Source organism: Dromiciops gliroides, chromosome 4 (assembly GCF_019393635.1).
Source record: "Dromiciops gliroides isolate mDroGli1 chromosome 4, mDroGli1.pri, whole genome shotgun sequence".
Classification (NCBI taxonomy): Eukaryota; Metazoa; Chordata; class Mammalia; order Microbiotheria; family Microbiotheriidae; genus Dromiciops; species Dromiciops gliroides.
The window spans coordinates 72,358,953-72,376,401 of NC_057864.1; the positions used below are offsets into that span (position 1 = coordinate 72,358,953).

At 40.9% G+C, this 17,449-nt stretch overlaps 1 protein-coding gene across 1 annotated transcript in view; it reads left to right on the forward strand.

Moving 5' to 3' along the window:
- The first annotated feature begins 1,419 nt into the window (after positions 1-1,419).
- The window catches only part of FAM163A (family with sequence similarity 163 member A), a 155,578-nt gene continuing 139,548 nt past the window's right edge, over positions 1,420-17,449 (forward strand). Inside the window, exon 1 of the mRNA XM_043999295.1 lies at positions 1,420-1,518. The gene's annotated coding sequence lies outside the window, so the exon portion shown is untranslated. The remainder of the gene's footprint in view (positions 1,519-17,449) is intronic.

Consider the following 17,449-nt stretch of genomic DNA (forward strand, 5'->3'; position numbering starts at 1 on the left):
ACATAGCTATTCTCAGAAATGCAATGATCTAAGACAACTGCAAAAGACTAATGATGAAAAATGTTATCTATTTCCAGAGAAAAAACTGATGATGTCTGATTACAGACCAAAGCATACTTTCCCTGTAATAGTTGAGGTAGATTTGAGACAGATTGAATGACCAGACCCAAAGAGGAGTTATTAATGTCTTGATTTTGGCCTGGAAAAATATCTCCATTGCTGTGCTCCAGGAATTTGTGCTTGGTCCTATGCTAGACTTGGATGAAGGTATAAATAGCACCCATGCCAAATATGCTGATGACAAAAATTTAGGAAACATAGCTAACACAAGGACAGGACAAAAGAAAAAATACCTAACAGGCTACAACAATGGGAAAGATCTAATAAGATTTAATAGGGGTGGGGGCAGCTTGGTGGCACAGTGGATAAAGCACCAGCCCTGGATTCAGGAGAACCTGAGTTCAAATCTGACCTCAGACACTTGACACTTACTAGCTATGTGACCCTAGGCAAGTCACTTAACCTTCATTGCCCTGAAAAAAAGATTTAATAGGGGTAATGTAATATTCTAATTTCACTTGATAACATTCTAAGTAAAACACTAAATTTAATGATTGAATAGGGATGAATAAGTCTTACATTTGGTTTAAAAAATAAACTTTACTAGTACAAGATGGGCAAGATATAGCTATACCACAGTTCATCTGCAAAAGACCTTGGTAATTTAGTGCGCTAAATACTCAGTATGGATCAGCAGTGTGCTATGGGAGCCAAAAATCCAGTACTAATTTAGACTACAATAGGAAAGACAGAGTGTCCAGGAATTGAGGGATGATAATACTGCTGTATTCTGTCTTAGTCAAACAACACCTGGGGTGATTCAGTTCTTGACCCTTGTTTTAGGAAGGAGTTTGGCCATCTGGAGTGTGCCCAAAGGAAAATGATCAGGGTGGCTAAGGGCTTTGACAAAGGCCATACCGTATGATGGATGATTGGTTGAAGGAGTTAGGGATATTTAGTCTGGAGATGAGAAGACTTAGGAGAAACATTCTCAATTTCAGGTATGTGAAGACCTGTCAGGTGAGAAAAGGATTAGATTTTTTGGGAGTAGTCTCAGTTGATAGAAATAGAAACAGTGGATAGAAGTTGTAGAAAGGTAGATTTCAGCTCAAAGTAAGGAAAAACTTCCTCACAATTAGACCTATCCAAAGATGGAGTGAGCTGTCTCATCAAGGACAGACAATTCTTGCTTTACTTTACATAATTCAAATTTGTCTGTAGATGCAGGGAAGGGTGGGAGGGAGAGAGGGAGTGGCCTGTGGGCCTGGGAGAGTGGGGTATTGGTGCAGCACACTGTTCAAGGACATGTAGGAGCTGAAGCTAGAGAGAATCCAGAGTGGGAGGAGGAACATGGAAGGCCTGGACTAGCAACTCAGAGGCCTGGCCAGAGCCAAGAGGAAGAATACATGGGAGGTAGACATGTGGGGACCCTACATGGACACAGACAGGAGAGAACAGGTAACACATGGAGCCAGGGACAGACATGTGGTGTCTGAGGGAGGAAGGATGGAAGACAGGGATGCTAGAGCCAGACACACCAGTGGGTGGACTGAGTCCAGAGGTCTCAAGCTAAGTCCCTTATCCTGCACAGGAAGAGGTGGTCTCTGTATGTATCTGTTCTGCTTCCACTTGGAGAGGACTTTTTTAGGGTTTTTAAAAAGTTTTCTTTGAGGGGTGGGGAGGTTACCGAGTGCTGAGTGGAGGGGCAGGAGCAGGGAGAGAGAGAGAGTGCACAGCTCTGTACAGTAAAAGTTAACATGGGTGGTTTTTTGGAATGCAAATTTCTTTTAGAATTCTTTCCAAAAAGTCAAATTTGGATAATGCTAATTTACATAAGGCAAAACTGTTTATTCAGTCAAATTCTTCAAGAAATTACTTACTAAGAATGTTGGAGAAGAGATACTTAGTCAGGTACAGGTTAAACTGGATAACCTCTGAAGTCCCTTCTAATGCTGAGATTATGTGAACATGTGAGATCTCATCCATTTAAAGACATGAAGCCCACTTTTCCAATATAATACCCATTTCTTAGACCAAACACATGTCATCAGGCATTTATCCTGTTATCCAAAAAGAGCAATTATTCTATTCATTTTTGAGAAGAAAGGATCAGAATAGGCTGAGGGCCCTTTGCCCATCAGCTAAAAAGCAATGATTCACTGTGGCTTTCCCTCTCTATAGCCTCTCAGAGCTACCTCTTACAGTCCCTCTTATTCTTCTAATCAGGTTATTTCTCTTACAGTAGAATTATCTTCTGAAAGAAATTAGGTTTCCAATGTGACTTAGCTTATTCTATTTTGTAATTATTTGTTATCCTAAAATATGTGACTCTTTCTTCCAGCTTGACTACAAGCTGCTTGAGGTCAGAGTTCATACCTTGAACTTTTCTTTGACCCTCATATCACCTAGGACACAGAGACACAATAAATATTAAATTGATTTTGATAGATGGGATAGACAATATGTGATGAGGCAATCATATTTATTGACATTTAAGATAAGTATCAATAATAAGAATTATTGATGTGTCAACAGCTCCTACCCTGGGGGAACTTTGAGAATTTTCTATGGGAAGAGAAAACATATGTACTCATTTAAATAAACTCAACCTTTATCAATTTTCTAATATGGGTAAGGCATTTTACTAGGTTCTAGGGTTGCAAAGAGCAGGGAAAATATTATCCCTGTCCACCAAGAGCTTACATTTTACTTGGGTGAGTTAAGTGGTCTAGGTGGGCCTCTTCCTGTCTGCAGGGCACAAAGAAACATTCCATCACCCACATATCTCTTCACCTGTCTTCTTCCTGTTTGCAGGGGACCTAGAAAGATACCTTGCCACTGTGCTGTCCATATGTCCTGTCCCCCAGTCTGGCCTGTTCATGCCTGCTCAGACAGGAAAAAAGTCATTCTTGGGACAGCCAGGTAGTGCAGTAGATAAAGCACTGGCCCTGGATTCAGTTCAAATCCAGCCTCAGATACTTGACACTTGCTAGCTGTGTGACCCTGGGCAAGTCACTTAACCCTCATTGCCCCGCCCCCTCCCCCAAAAAGTCATTCTACTGTGCTACCTCTACTGATCCCCTCCCTGAGTGGCCTAACACCTTTGACCCACGGGCCAAACTTCTGAGGATGTTGAAAAGCCAACTCAGGTCTTACTTCAGTAATTAACAAACTCCTACCCAGTCATAACCTCCCCTTCCCAGTGATCATCAACCTCCCTTTGCCCCTTGTCATCATTCAAGCCAATTCTCCGCTGTCGGTGCCCTTATTCTCATCCTTCTCGAGCTAACCCTGCCAGTGTCCTCCTCTAGTGCTACCCACCTACCCCTTTTACTGTGCTCTCTGGAGTGCTTGCTCCATGAGAGATGAGACCTGCTTCCTTTTAAAATCTTTTCCTTTACCACTCCTTCCATCTTCTGTGTCTCACTGAGATCTGGCTTCTTCCTGATGACACAGCCTCCCTGGTCACCCTTTCTAGTACCAATGCCACCTCCAGGCTTGCCCTCTGCCACCATCCCTCAGTACCCTCTCCTCCTTTGATGTTCACTCAATCCATATCTACTACCCTATCAAAATTCTGGTAGCTAGTGTCTACTGACCTCCAAGATACTTCCCTTCTTTCCCCAATGAATTTTGTGCCTAGCTTGCAGCCTTCTTGTCTCCAACTTCTGCTCTCATGCTAAGGGACAACAACTTACATATTGATACTCCTTCAAACACCCTAACCTCCTATTTCCTCAACTTATTCATTCCTCATGACCTCTTCCACCCCATCTCAGCTACACATACCTTGATCTTGCCACCACCCAGTAATATACCACTTTCATGTTCATGAACTCTGACATTCCCTTACTGATAATAAACTTTCATTTTACTTTTTCCTATGCCTCACAATACCAAATCCTATTCATTTTCCTCGCTATGACCTCCAATTGCTTGACCCTTCAGGTCTTTCCTAGGTCATTGTCACCACAAATGGTTGCACTCTCTTTTACCCATCTTGACCCCTTGGTGAACCCATTCAATTCTACACTGTCCTCTTGAGTCCCCTTTTCCTGTTGCTGATCTTGCCCTCACCAAGCCTAGACCTTGGATCCCTCCCACCATCTACTGCTTTCACTCCTTATGTGCTTTTGAATGAAGCTGGAGAAAATCACAAAATCATGCTAACTAGGTCCACTACAAATTATGTAACATAATATCAACTGTATCCTCCCCCAATGCAATGAAATCCTTTTACATTTCACTAAAAAATTCACTATTCCACTTGCCCTGGTGGCTTTTCCAAACTTTACCATGTTTCTTCTGAAACTAGACCCCCTCATCATTTCTAATAGCACAATAATACTCCACCACAATGTGCCACAACTTATTCAGCTATTCCTCAATTGATGAGCCTCTCCTTAGTTTCCAATTCTTTGCTACCACAAAAAGAGCTGCTATGAATATTTTTGTACATATAGGTCCTTTTCCTTTTCCTTTGATCTCTTTTAGGTACAGACCTAGCTGGATCAAAGGGTATGCAAAGTTTTATAGCCCTTTGGACATAGTTCCAGATTGTTCTTCAGAATAGTTGGACCAGTTCACTACTCTACCACCAGTTCATTAATGAACCTATTCTCTCTCATCCCCTCCAGCATTTGTCATTTCTAATAGGGTATCTCAGTGTTCTTTTAATTTGTCTTTCTCTAATTAATAGTGATTTAGAGCATTTGAGAATAAATAACTTTGAATTCTTCTTCTGAAAACTGCCTGTTCATATCCTTTGATCATTTATCAATTAAAAAATAGCTCTTATTTTTATAAATTTGACTCAGTTCCCTACACATTTCAAAAGTAAGGCCTTTATCAGAGAAAGTTGCTGTAAAACTTTTTATATTTTTTTCATGGTCTATGGTACCTTTTAGCAATTTCTTTCACTTAGGTCTATTTTTGCTTTTGCTTTGTCTGAGATCATGGTTGACACCCCTGCCCCCTTCACTTTGGCTGAAGCATAACAGATTCTTTTCCAGCTCTTCATTTCATCTTGATATGTGTCTTTCTGTCCCAAGCGTGTCTCTTATACACACTCTTATTGTTGCATTCTGATTTCTAATCCATTCTGCTGCTTCCATTTTATGGGTGAGTTCATCCCATATACATTCAGTTATGATTGATAACTGTGTATTTCCCTCCATCCCATTTTCCTCTGTTTATCCTTCTCTCTCTCTTTTATCCTGTCCCTCCTCATAAGTCTGTTTTACTTCTGGGCCACTGCTTCCCCCAGTCTGCCTTCCTTCCAATATTTTTATCGTCTTTTCCTCCTGTCTCCCTACTGAGTGCATATGTGTGTGTATCCCTCTTTGAACAAATGCCAATGAGAGTGAGGGTCAAACATGGTCCATCACTCCCCCATTCTCCCCACCACTATAAAAACTTTCTTGTATGCCTTCTTTATGTGAGAAAATTTGCTCCATTCTACCTCTCCCTTCTCCCTTCTCCCAGTGCATACCTCTTTCTCACTTCTACATCCTTTCCCCCCATATATTATCCCAATATAATTGACTCACACCCATGCCCCCATCTATACAAACTCCTTCTAACTGCCCTAATAGTGATAAAGTTACATGTATCAACTTCCCATATAGAAATGTAAATAGTTTCATTTCACTGAATCCCTTATGATTGCTTTTTCATGTTTACCTTTTTATAATTCTCTTGAGTCTTCTGTTTGAATGCCAAATTTTCTATTCAGCTCTGGTCTTTTCATCAGAAATTCTTGAAAGTCTTCTATTTTGTTCAATATTCATTTTTTCTCCTGAAGGACTATACTGTTTTGCTGGGTAGGTGCTTCTTGGTTGTCATCCTAACTCCTTTGCCCTCTTAAATATCATATCCCAAGTCCTCTTCTCCTTTAATGTGGAAGCTGCTAAATCTTTTGTGATCCTAAGTGTGGCCCCATGATATTTCAATTGTTTCTTTCCAGCTGCTTGCAATATTTTATCCTTAACCATGGATCTCTAAAATTTGGCTATAATATTCTGGAAGCTTTCATTATGTGTATCTCTTTCAGGAGGTGATCAGTGGATTCTTTTACATTTTATTTTACCCGCTAGATCTAAAATTTGGGGGGCAGTTTTCCTTTATAATTTCTTGAAATATGATATCTAGACTCTTGTTTTGATCATGACTTTCAGGTACCCCAATATTTCTTAAATTATCTCTCCTTGATCTCTTTCCCTGGTCATTGTTTTTCCAATGAATATTTAATGTTTTATTTTGTTTTTTCATTCTTTTAATTTAATTTTATTGTTTTTTGAAGTCTTATGGAGTCCATATTTTCAACTTGTCCAATTCTAATTATGAAGGAATTATTTTCTTCAGGGAGTTTTTGTACCTCTTTTTTTCACTTGGGCAATTCTGCCTTTGTTTGTTGGTTTTTTGTGGGGCAATGAGGGGCTTGCCCAGGGTCACACAGCTAGTACCTGTCAAATGTCTGAGGCAAGATCTGAACTCAGGTCCTCCTGAATCCAGAGCTGGTGCTTTATCCACTGTGCCACCTAGCTGCCCCTGCCAATTCCGCTTTTTAAAATAATTAATTAATTAATTAATTAATTTTTGCAGGGCAATGAGAGTTAAGTGACTTGCCCAGGGTCACACAGCTAGTTAAGTGTCAAGTGTCTGAGGCTGGATTTGAACTCAGGTCCTCCTGAATCCAAGGCCAGTGCTTTATCCACTGCGCCACCTAGCTGCCCCCCCCCCACATTCCACTTTTTAAGAAGTTCTTTTCTTTAGTGAATTTTTGTGCCTGTTTTTACCATTAGGCCAAGTCTATTCTTTAAGGTGATATTCTCTTCAGTATTTTTATGCCACTTTTGACCAGGTTGTTAATTCTCTTTTCATAATTTTCTTACATTGCTCTCATTTATTTTCCCATTTTTCTTTTACTGCTCTTATGTCTTTCTTTAACTCTTCTAGGAATTCTTGCTGGCCTTCATTCCAATTAACATTTTTCTTTGAGACTTTGCTTATAGCTGTTTTTACATTGCTGTCTTCTTCTAAGTTTATATCTTTATCTTCCCTGCCACCATAGTAGCTTTTTATGGTCAAGTTCTTTTTGTTGTTGTTTGCTTATTTTCCCAGTCTATTTCTTCACTTTGATGTTTTGTGTTAAAGTAGCTTCAGACTTTTTCATACTACTCTTTTCAGAGCTGGTTTGGGGGATCCACAAATTTTTGGGGCTTCTAAGATGGTATTATCCTAGGAAAGGTATGGTCATGGTTTTTCTGCTTGGGATTTTGGTCTTTACCCTTTAAGGACCCCTGGTCCCCAAAAGCTTCAAATAGGGGTACTCCTATTGTTCCTGAAACTATGACCAGGTTCTCTCATCTGCAGTCACAAGTGCAACTGCTTCTCTTGGCTCTGAAACTGGGAGCAGGGCCCCTGTTCCCTTGTGATAGATCATAAACATTCATCTCCAACTGTGACCCAGAACTGCTTATGGACAATAGAGTTGCCAATCAGCACCAGCTACACCCAGTGAAAGAGAAGGGTTCCTGTAATCTCTTTCTGACCAGTTGTCTGACCCCTTAGTATCTCCAGAGCTCCTGAAGATGCTGCTGCTACTGTTGTGGCAACTGCCTCCAGAACCCATGACTAGTGTTACAGATTTCTCCTATGGATCTCCTAAATTGTCTAAGGCTGGAAAAATGTCTTCCTCTGCTCTTTTGTTGGCCCTGCTACTCCAAAATTTTATTTGAGACATTATTTTTTTTCTTTTTCTTTTTTGGTGAGGCAATTGGGGTGAAGTGACTTGCCCAGGGTCACACAGCTAGTAAGTGTTAAGTGTCTGAGGTCAGATTTTAACTCAGGTCCTCCTGACTCCAGGGCTGGTGCTCTATCCACTATGCCGCCTAGCTGCCCTTGAGGCATTATTAATTTGGGGGGGGGGTGCTGGGCAATGGGGGTTAAGTGACTTGCCCAGGGTCACACAGCTAGTAAGTGTCAAGTGTCTGAGGCTGGATTTGAACTCAGGTACTCCTGAATCCAGGTCTGGTGCTTTATCTACTGCACCACCTAGCTGCCCCGAGGCATTATTTTTAAGTTGTTTGGAGGAGAATGTTGGGAGAGTTCAGCTGGGTTCTAGACTGTACTCCACCATATTGGCTCCCCCTAAATCACTCCATGTACTTTCATTGTCTGTCCTCCATACCTGGAAAACTCTCTCTCATCCTCTGCCTCCTGGCTTCTCAGACATCCTTCAAGTTCCAGCTAGAATCCAACCTTTTACAGGAAGCTTCCTTGAATTCTACTTAATGATAATGCTTTCCCTCTGTGATTGTCTCCAATTTAGCCTAGATATATTTTTATACATAGTCATTTGCATGTCAGATTCCTATTAGCCCATGAGTTTCTTGAGAGAGGACTGTCTTTACCTTTGTAACCTCAGCTTACCACAGTGCTTGGTACATAGCAAGCACTTAATAAACAAACACTTTTTTTTTTTTATTAAGCAAGGCTACAGGGCAGAATGTTGTTAAGTACCAGAGACACTGAAGGTGCTCCAGCAGGTGAGAGAAGGATGAGCTCTCAGCCAAAATAGCAAAGGTTTCATGAAATAAGTGGGACTGAAGAACATGTTGGTCCTTCAACCTTCTTAGCTGCTTGCCAGACTATGTAAATGGCCCTGAGAGAATGGATCAGTCATCTGTTTTGGAGTCTGAAATAATTTCGCATATGAAACTATGAAAACTATGGCTTCTTTTTTGTTTGTTTGTTTTGTTTTGAGGCAATTGGGGTTAAGTGACTTGCCCAGGTTCACACAGCTAGTAAGTGTTAAGTGTCTAAGGTCGGATTTGAACTCAGGTACTCCTGACTCCAGGGCCGGTGCTCTATCCCCTGCGCCACCTAGCTGCCCCAAAACTATGACTTCTTAAAGAATTCTTTCTCTGTTTTCCCAAATATGCATATTTGTTGTTGTTTTTAGATGAGTACTGCTTTGAATCTCCCTCTGCTGGCTCCTATAAAATATTGCAGTACATCTGCTGCTATCATCTTCCTTTTTGCCCCATTCACAATCCTCCAGTATTCCCTTTTGTGTTTCACTTTTGGTTATTGTTTGATTTTTTTAAATGTGAAAATCTTTATATTTTCTTTTAAATTATGTGTAAAAATAATTTTTAACTTTCATTTAAAAAACATTTGATTTTTTTTTACCTTTTCAAAAGTTAAAAAAAAAGATTATAACAGTCTATCTTTTCCAAGAACGAGACGGATAGCAGAGGGGTTGGGAACAAGGAGGTGGAGGAAAGTGGAAATATGCTTTTTCTGATGCTTTCTGGGGGCCTTGCTTGTGCTTTTCAATTCTGCTGCTGTCAAGCTCCATTAGGAGATTTAGGCATCATCCTGCTACCTCTGAGGCCTGGCCTCCCACTGGCCCCAGCTGAAATGAGGCCAGCACCAGGGTTCTGTAACCAGGAAAATTGATACAGAGATTTTCAAGCAGTTCTGGTTCACCTCACTGTGCTCTGGAGCTCTTTCCCTTTCACCTCATACTGGGTCCTTACCCTTCCTACATCCATCCTTCTCTGTCATTAGGTCATTGGGTTCTAATGCTTATAAGTATTACAGTGTGGCTTTTGTGACAGGGTTAAAACATAATGCTATGTGAGCAAGGCTCAGCCTCTGGTATGGCTTTGTTGGAACACTCAGTGGAAGAGACTAGTAAAAATCAGCATGTCGCAAATGAAATGGGAAAATAGTTAACTGCCCACTATTTGTCAAATACTGGACTAATAAGTGGAGATCCAAATAGGAAGAACAATTAGCAATATCACGAGTGTGTTTCCTTTTCTCTTTCTCTTTCTGAAGCTAATGGTTTAAGTTAGGGACTCTGCTGTGATCAGAGCTATTTAATGCATAACATTTTATGAGGTGATCCTAGTTATCTGATATGATGTCCAAGCCATGTAAAATTAAAACAAGTTTGAAAATTTTGGTTCAGTAAGCACAAAATATTATGCTAAACCTCAATATACTTTTATTTGTTACTCTCAGTAATTAGCCTGTGAGAGGTAGAATGCTATAGTGGATGTTGATCTTGGGGTGGAGTTTGACCAAGTACTAGATGTGTGACCCTAAGAAATTTACTTAACCAGGGGCATCTAGGTGACTCAGTGGATAAAGCACTGGCCCTGGATTCAGGAGGATCTGAATTAAAATCTGGCCTCAGACACTTGACACTTACTAGCTGTGTGACCCTGGGCAAGTCACTTAACCTTCATTGCCCTGCCCCCCCCAAAAGAAATTTACTTAACCCTCAATGTCCCCAAACAAATTATCTTAAACAATAAATTGCAGAATAGGTGTTGATCTGCATTTGTAAGCTCTATAGACCAATGAAGTCATAGATAGGTAGGTAGGTAGGTAGGTAGGTAGATAGATAGATAGATAGATAGATAGATAGATAGATAGATAGATAGATTCATAATGCACAAATATATAGATACACAGATGCATAGATAGATACATAGATACACAGATGCATAGATATACAGATAGATACATACATAGATATATAGATAGATACATAGATACGGATAGATTGATATATACATACATAGATACATAGATGAGTAGACACCCTTAGATTCAATACAAGGCAAAACAGAAAGTGTTTTTGTGAATGTGCTAATAATTTTGAAAACTCAAAATTGTTCTCTGACATTTGCTAATGTAATTCTATACATTTGCATTTCTTGGTGACACTCAGTCTCCAAACAAAGTTGCCTGTGACTCATAGATTTAGACTCTTTCTCTCTTGTTCTCAGTCTCTGCTGGTCTGTGGAGGGTCTGGCAGTACAGGCATTGGTGTAAAGGTGGCCAAGTCTAAGAGCTATACCACCCACAACCAGTCCCACAAATGGCATCAGTGGCATCATGAAAAGAGGTCACAGAGATACATTTCTGAAAGGAAGTAACCTCAAGTTTCTGAGAACAACAAGCTTTGCTAAGAAGCATAATGAGAAGGGACTGATAAAGACCCAGTATAACATTGCTAAAACTTCCCATGCCCAAGCAGAAGTCATCAAGGCCTTTAATACCCAAATCCCTAAGACCAAGGTCATCAGACCCCAAATCACCAAGCTACCAGGCCCCAAGGCCACTACTAGATGTGCTGGCCCTATGATTGCTGCCAAACTCACAGGCCCCAAAGTCAGCTTTAAATGTGTATCCCCCAAGATCTCCAAGGTTGATCCAAGATTTCAAAACCTACTGAATCAAAGGTTACTAAGTCTACTGTCCCCAGGATCACCAAGTCTAAAGTCAAGGTTACCAAGTCTAACTCTAAAGTCACCAAAAACCAGTGATTCCAAGACTGCTAAGTCCACTGACCTCAAAGCTGCCAAGCCCACCAACCCTAAGGGAGCCAAATGCAAAACAGACAGTACTAACAGCCCCTGGAGCAAAGGCTATTAATCATCAGTAGATCCTTCAGGACAGAAGGACTCGATTAAACACCAGCCAGGTTAGTGAGTCACAAGAAAATAAAAACAGGCAGGAAATAAACAGGCTACACCATATCTTCAACAATGACCTTCATATAAGAAGTATAAAGAGATATTGAGGAAATATATGATTGGGGAAAAGGAGATAGAGCAGTCAGTCAACAAGAATTTATTAGGTGTGTACTATGTGTCAGGCACAGTGTTAAGCACCAGGACTACAAAGAAATACAAAAACATAGTTCTTGCCCTCAAGAAGCTCACATTCTAAAGGGGGAATAAAACATACGAACAATGCACATGCAAGAAACATACACTCTAGATGGGAGGTGGAAAGAGAGGAGAGGGACCTAGAAAGGCCTCTTATGGATGTTGGGATTTGAGTGGATCTTGAAAGAGACCAGGGAATCCAGGAGGAGGGAGAGCATTCCAGTGAAAAGTCACAGAATTCGGGGATGGAGAGTCATATTTAAGGAACAGCAAAGAATATGTGCAAAGCTGTAAGGAGTAAGAGGACTGGGAAGGAAGGAAGGAAGGACGGACGGAAGGAAGGAAGGAAGGAAGGAAGGAAGGAAGGAGGGAGGGAGGGAGAGAGGAAGGAAGGAAGGGAAGGAGGGAGGAAGGAAGGAAGGGAGGAAGGAAGGAAGGAAGGAAGGAAGGAAGGAAGGAAGGAAGGAAGGAAGGAAGGAAGGAAGGAAGGAAGGAAGGAAGGGAAGGAGGGAGGAAGGAAGGGAGGGAGGAAGGAAGGAAGGAAGGAAGGAAGGAAGGAAGGAAGGAAGGAAGGAAGGAAGGAAGGAAGGAAGGAAGGAAGGAAAGAAGGAAGAAAGGAAAGAAGGAAGAAAGGGAGGGAGGCAGGGAGGGACCAGGTTGCTATTCATCCCAGACATATTACATGGCACAGGTTTTCATATCAATGACTGACTGGGACCAGGTGAGGTAGAAGTAGAGGAGCACATGCTTGCTGCTTTTGCACCATCTACGCAGAGCTCCATTATAGATTCAGAACTATCCCTCCTCAGTTCCTATCTTTTTACACGTCCACTGTGCCCTCTTACCTTCTCCTCTACTATGGTGTTATGGGGAAATTACTGGATTTAGAGTTAGGGGACCTAAGGCTGAATTCTGGAGCTGCCACTCATTTGCTGGTTGGATGATTTCAGTAAGTTACTTATCCCTGGGCCTTCATTTCCTCACTTGTACAATGAAGGGTTTGGGTTGAGATGATCTCTAGCACCCTTTCGAGCTCCAAATCTGTACTATGATGCTACATCACTTCCTCTCACATCCTTTGCAATTTCTGTTGTTCTCTGAAACCAGACTTTCTTCTGAAGATACATCTCCTAGAACCCTCTCTAAGATCACCTTCTGGAATGTCATTGTTGAAAATACGGTGTAACCTCCTTGCTTCCCAGTGCTACTTTCAGACTTTCTCTCTGCCACCATTACTCAGCAGCTGCATTTAAAGTTTACCTGGTGGGGCAGCTAGGTAGAGCACCGGCCCTGGATTCAGGAGGACCTGAGTTCAAATCCGACCTCAGACCCTTGACACTTACTAGCTGTGTGACTCCGGGCAAGTCTCTTAACCCCAATTGCTTCACCAAAAAAAAATTAAAGTTTACCTGGTCCTCTCCAGATTCTGGTTGTGGTCAGCTATAAGCCTTCAAATCACTCTCCATCCTTACCAATAAAAAATTGTTCATGATCATCATGGCCACCACAACCCTACCTCCCTTCAAGAACCATTGATTTCCCAGTTCCATAGCCTCTGTTTCTAGTTTCCTTCCACACACAGGAGCAGTCATCCCTTATAAACTCCCACCCACTAAAATGAATTTGTCTTAGTATTTCAAGTTAAATCTCTATTGATCACAACCAACCCATAACTTAGTAGCTAAGTCTTAAAGAGTTACCTGAGGTTCAAAGATGGTAAGTGTGTTGTTTGTGGTTGTATACCCAAGTAAGACTTAGGAACAGGTCTTTCTGATTGCAAAATTAGCACTGCATTCACTACACCACAAAGCCTCTCATACAAGGACTTATGCTGAGAGGCAGACTTCAATCCTAAACTCCAGACTTTAGCCCCAACTGCAAAGCAGTAAATGATTCTGTTCTTTTTAGACTCCACCTCTGGTCTCAAGTGTGTCCTCACTAGGCAGGTGGAACTATAGCAATCTGAAGGGATGTGTGATCCTACAGTGACTCAAAAAAGATATTCTGCAATGGCAAAAATGGAGAGATATGTGCCAGTAACATGAGTGGAGAATAAATGAAGAGTCAGATGCACAATAGTACTTTGTAATTATAATTGGTTCTGAATTATAGTCATTTGGAATTCAATAAAAAGAAATAATGCTCTACTCTCAAGTAATGAAATATTGGGGGAGGGGCTTGCTGTGCTGCCAAGCTCCTGTCTCTAAGCAAGGAAGAGTGATTTATTGCATTCCTATTAGGAAATTGCAAAAGAGAAAAACTGCCATAGAAGTTATCTGAAGAATTGAACATTTAAAAGTACAAGCTTTCTTTTATTCTAAAAAAGTTTTAATGTGGTGTCCAAAATTTTGAACCTCCAGAATTGACAAATGATCCTTATATTTGGAGGCACCCACTACCGAAGTCTGGTTTTTTCCTATGAGAAAGACGGGGAAGTTTGGGGAGTTATGAGTATGGAGTTAAGAAATACCAAGGAATAAGAAATTGTCAGCATCAAAGAGGGTGACAGAATGAATTTAAAGCACAGGAGAGATCCCTGGGTCTTCCAAGTGTTATAAAAGGAAAATGGGGGGGGGGAGTTTTGTGCAAGCTACAACCCTCAGCAGGCATAGTCTTGTTGATATATTGCAATGCCCAGGGTGACATAGGGCTGGCCACTCAGGGCCATTGGGCCCAACCTGTGAGTGAAGAAGAATCCCCTCCTTGCTCACATTTGGCCTCTTGTGGAATACTTCCTCATTATTCTGGTTTATAACCAGTGTAATAAGAGTCCCTCTCCATTTTGCAATAGTGCTAATTACTGATTCCCCTTTATTCTAAGCTAAAATATACTTTCTTCTAATTGCACAAAATCCAAAAGTTGGAGGAGGCCTCATGCCATGTAGCTCAACCTATACTTGAGTAGCAATCCTCTATTCAACATTCCCAAATGATATAGCCATCTATCTTGTACAAGAAGACCTATAGTAACAGGGAACTCTTGGCCTTCCATGGACATCCATTCCATTGTCTCTATCTCTTCAACAAAATTTTTCTGCTCATTTTGTGGGAATACATTTCCAATTTTATAATGGAAGTCTGCAGAAAAAATGGGTTTTATATCTAAAGATGCACTTTAAAGTCAACTTTACTGGAGTGTACCTATTGCATAAAGTAAGGAGTACTTAGAGAGACCTTTTCCCTTGACCGAATCCTTTTTAAATACTTTTTTTTTTTCAAATAAAAGGGTTGGTCTAAAAATAAGCATGTCTTCTTGCTTTTAAAAAATGATACAAGCAAATCTTTTACCTCTCCTTCTCCACCTCCCCCCCTTGCCTTTAAGAAGAGAGAAAGATGAGGAAGAAATGTGTCCTAGATTGTTTCTGGTTAAAGAAGATACCACATCAAAAGTCTTAGCTTACCACTTAAAACTAATAAGAGAAACAGGGACATGTTTGCAGGAATAAAGTCTATTGGACTGATTAGACACATAGATGATCTTAGGCAGATAACTTCAGAAAACAGGAAATCTATTAAAAATAAAAAGACTGCCCCAGATTCTCAATATAATTGCTAGGACAATGACAATGATGACTGTTACTACCATGACTGACGATTTCTATTGCTGTTACTAATTTATTCTTCTTCTTAATATCACTGAAAGCATGGTATAAAAAGAAACTAGACTGGTCATCTGATGAGTATAAGATATAACTCATAGACAGGCCTGTGTCCTCTATAGTTTCTTCATGATATCAAGAGAAATCAAGGAAGATGCTAGAATGACGGGTGGACCCTGTCACTTATGAGAGAATAGTGATGACTTGCAGAGGTCTGCTGGATTTATCTCATACCAGCCCCCAAGACCCAGTTGTTAAATTTTCAGTGTAAGTATTTACACCTTGGAGATCACCAAACACTATGTCAGAACTTGTACTATTGTTTCGCTGATCATCTAGGCTTAAGAAAATGATGGTAATATGTTGAAAATGCAAAGTAAACTTAAAAGTGTGTCATGCATTTCTTTTTTTTTAGTGAGGCAATGGGGGTTAAGTGACTTGCCCTGGGTCACACAGCTAGTAAGTGTTAAGTGTCTGAGGCCAGATTTGAACTCAGGTACTCCTGAATCCAGGGCCGGTGCTTTATCCACTGCACCACCTAGCCGCCCCTATGTCATGCATTTTTGAGAGCCAGATGTTAAACATTTACCAGAACACCCCTCAGTAAGGATCTCACAGGATGGGCAAGCATGGGTGGGTTTCAATGTTAAGAGACCCCTAAGAGGGTCACAAAACTAGGAAATGAGAATATAAAGACTAGAACCCATTTCTTTTTTTGTGGGGCAATGAGGGTTAAGTGACTTGACCAGGGTCACATAGGTAGTAATTGTCAAGTGTCTGAGGCCAGATTTGAACTCAGGTCCTCGTGAATCCAGTGCTGGTGCTTTATCCACTGTGCCACCTCGCTGCCCCCACCCATGTCTTTTTTGATCCTTACACCCATGCTTCTTCTGTTGTACTCTAGTAACTTTTGTGGATTACTTTTTTTTTTAGTGAGGCAATTGGGGTTAAGTGACTTGCCCAGGGTCACACAGCTAGTAAGTGTTAAGTGTCTGAAGTCGGATTTGAACTCAGGTATTCCTGACTCCAGGGCCGGTGCTCTATCCACTGCACCACCTAGCTGCCCATGGATTACTTTTTAATTCCTTTCCATTAAGATATGAAACTTTTTAATCTTTTAATTTTAATTACAGGGACAGATGCACCTAATACCACATGGGCATAGTTTTTCCAAGAAGGAGAACATCATTGGCTTTCATTATGGATGCCCTGATCATCTTAACTTCAGGTCATCCCTCCTAGAAGCATTAAAACAGAAAAGAAAGCAGAACACTGACCCTCAAACAGAGGTGAATGAAACAGCACTGCCACTATGGAAAACAACTTGAACCACTTTTAACCTTCCTCCACCCCACCTTCATACATTTAGGAGAGTGGAGTCAGGGAGGAGAGGAAGAGAAAAGTGTAGGTAAAAAGATCACATTTGAGTCCTCTGTGACAGAGGTTATGAGGATACAATACGTGCACAAAAAGTAAATAAAAGGCAAATTGAGAAGGGAAAGTGATGGGGTGGGATGGAGATGAGGGAATTAAAGAAAGTTTTACAGGGGAGGTGACTCCAGAACTGAAGGAAGATAAGGATTTTGAGAGGCAGAGAAGAGGAGCAAATCCAATACAGGGGTAGAAAATTAATGTGTGATCCAGAGCCATATATCAAACTCAAATAGAAATGAGGATCCACACAACTTTATAAGGATTCCTGAGGGCACATATTGACTTAGAAAGCAATCTAGTAACATCATCTGTGTTTTACTGTGTATTTATTTTGTTAAATATTTCCCAATTACATTTTTTGTTGTTGTGGGGCAGTAAGAGTTAAGTGACTTGCTCAGGGTCACACAGCTAGTAAGTGTCAAGTGTCTGAGGCCAGTTTTGAATTCAGGTCCTCCTGAATGCAGGGTCGATGCTTTATGCACTTCACCACCTAGCTGCCCCCTCCCAATTACATTTTAATCCAGTTCAGTGACATTTGGAAATATGCCTCATGTGGCCCTCTGCTACTGTATGTAGAGGATGGTGTTTCCATAGGAACTGCCAGTAACTGGGACACTTTCTAGTTGACTTTGGTGCCAGCATGGACCAAATTTGTTTGGCAAT